Below are 2912 nucleotides of genomic sequence, written 5' to 3' on the forward strand. Positions count from 1 at the left end.
TAATCCTCTGGCGCATTTTATTAGTATATTTTTCTACCTCCACTTGGTGGAATAAATGGGTAAACCGATATTGAACCAAAATAATGGGCTTTTGTTACCTCGCATGAGGCCCATTAGAGACCTAGCATAATCATCTCGGATAAACGGGAACGCATTTTTGTTTTTGTTTTTGGGTATAATTTTTTTGCTTTTATTTCTTTGGAGGAAGAAAGGAATCTGTCATGTTGACATGAAAAGGTGAAACGTTAAAATTCGAATATAAACCTAAATAATGTATCAACGGTGAGAAAGCATTGTACACGTCGTTTTATTCTAAAGAATATTATAATTTTTAAGCGTTTTTGAACAATGTTGCTAATATCTTTGGAATTCTGTATACTATATGCATATGAACTAAAATTTGGAGTTATAAATTATATATATAACATAACATACTGATAAAATTTTGAATAAAACGACGTGTACAATGCACGTCGTTTTATTCTAAAGAATATTATAATTTTCACGTCGTTTTTGAACAATGTTGCTAATATCTTTGGAATTCTGTATACTATATGCATATTCGACCTATATTATATATATATATATATATATTATTATTATTTTTTTTTTTTTTTTAGTATAGGTCGAATATGCCTTGAAGAATTTTCCACGTATGTTTCTTGAAAATGTATTGGATAAAGTAATATAACGAGTGAGAACGCGTTGTACACGTAGTTTTATTCTGAAGAATATTATAAATGTTTCAGCGTTTTATAACAATGTTGCTTTTTTTTTTTTTTTTGATCAATGTTGCTTTCTGTGGAGTTCTGTACGTATATATGCATATCAGCATATGAACTAAAATTTGGATATATATAACAACTATATATAGCATAACATATTTGATAAAAGATCAGATAAACAAATAAGGAGGTAGAATATGCCTTGAGGTATTTTCAAAATAACGTATAATACATTTTAGATATACAATATATAAATATATACATAATAGATCGAATATCCCTTGAAGAATTTTCCACGTATGTTTTTGAAAATATATAAGATAATGACATAAAGGAGAGTATTCTTTATATTTGACCAATTGTTATCACATTAAACTAGCTGCTTTACGTATGCTTTCAGATTAGATTCTTAGCCATTTCTTTTTGGCATTGAAATACTCAGGTTAAATGTGTAAAATGGTTCTTCTAGCTAGCTTTAAACTTTGTTACTGTTATGGTGTGATCGTAAACTATTTAACCTAACTTCTTTTGACGTAGTAGTCAAGATACACATTGATTAATGTTATAAACAAAAACATGTATTTGATGATTTTTTTTTGAACCACCATGTATTTGATGATATTGTATCTTAAAATCTACGAAATGAAAGTTATACCTATATATAGACAGTAGATGATTTGAATTTAGCCTTTAGGAATATATGGCTCATACCACAAGAATGTTTTCTCCTCTTGTAGTTCCACTTGGTTTTCTTTCTCTTTTGATTTTAGAGTCATCAGTTGTGTGATTTGTGTTAATGGAACAGATATACGATCACAGTCTACGAAAAATAAAAGTAAATACCATGGTCACATCACATTTGAAATCCACAAAAGATTTGCATTTATTATTATTTTTTTTTTTTGAGAAAGTGCTTAAGATTTGCATTTATATCATCCAAGTTTTTCATATAATTCCATAAATTAAAAGAACCTGTGAAAAATGATATACCTTGAAGTGTGGCTAAAAAGAGTGCAAGTATGGGTGAAAGTGGATACAATGGGCGGAGTGACGATTGCCACACGCCGCGGGAGATACAAACTGTGTATCGTTCTACAAAAGAATTTTTAAATAAGAGAGCAAGATGCGTCCATCAGGCTGTCAAACTCAATCTTCAAAGTACAGTTTTGGCAGAGATTGACCATGACCCGGTAATTTTTTTGAAAATTTATTACAAAACGCTAGTGTCGTTTTATGTCAAATCGTTCTTGAATATCATGATGGTGTTTTCCATCTCTGGGCTATACTCAAATGAATATAGCTATGTCAATATATCTTTGAGTAGTGGTCAACTATTGAATCACGACCCCGAACAAGTAAACCATATCAGTGATCCCTGCCCTTTTTTCGTTTTCAATAAAGATGCTTAATTTTGAAATATGAACTAATATGCGCATTTGCACTCGTTGTGAGTTCCATAGCAACAAAATGACTCAACTTTTAGAAGGTCTTTACTCCTACGATTTGTTATATATTAGTACCAAGTTACTGCCAGACAGTCCAGACCCATAAAATTAGCACACACAAGCAACCCTAGTCGTGCATGCATGTGTGTGGTTTGTATGAACAAATAAAAACGCATGTAAGTGGAACTTATGGGCAGAAACTAAAGAAAGATGAACATTAAAGATACCAGTCGACCAATCTTTATTATCCACTAACTATTTTTCCATAATGATCAATGTGGCTTCTAATTATAAATTAAAGCGACTCAAAGCATTCTTTGGATCTTTTAGCCGAATAACTTTACATTTGGCCTCACCTAATATATTAGTTCATGCCGACCAACGAAACTAGTGTGTCTGTTTCTCTTTGTTAATTATTGATATGTGTGTGCATTTGTAAACATAACCTTGTAATTGTAAATGTAAAATGTAACCTAGAGAAGAATTCGGACAATAGACTTTGAGACAAAAGTTCATAGATATGTCTACAATACATGCAAATGAAGCAATCCCCTATATATTATTTGAGGAACATTTGAAAAGATGTAACCTCAATTTTGTATTAATTAAAATAGGTCCCAATGCATAGGTGTCACTCAATTAGGTAGTCAATTACATTCAATTGAAAAATAAGTAGGTCCACATTCGATTTTTATATGTTGTTAGATACATAAGTTGGTCAAACTATATGATATAATGATAT

Source organism: Brassica oleracea, chromosome C8 (assembly GCF_000695525.1).
Source record: "Brassica oleracea var. oleracea cultivar TO1000 chromosome C8, BOL, whole genome shotgun sequence".
NCBI classification, from domain to species: domain Eukaryota; kingdom Viridiplantae; phylum Streptophyta; class Magnoliopsida; order Brassicales; family Brassicaceae; genus Brassica; species Brassica oleracea.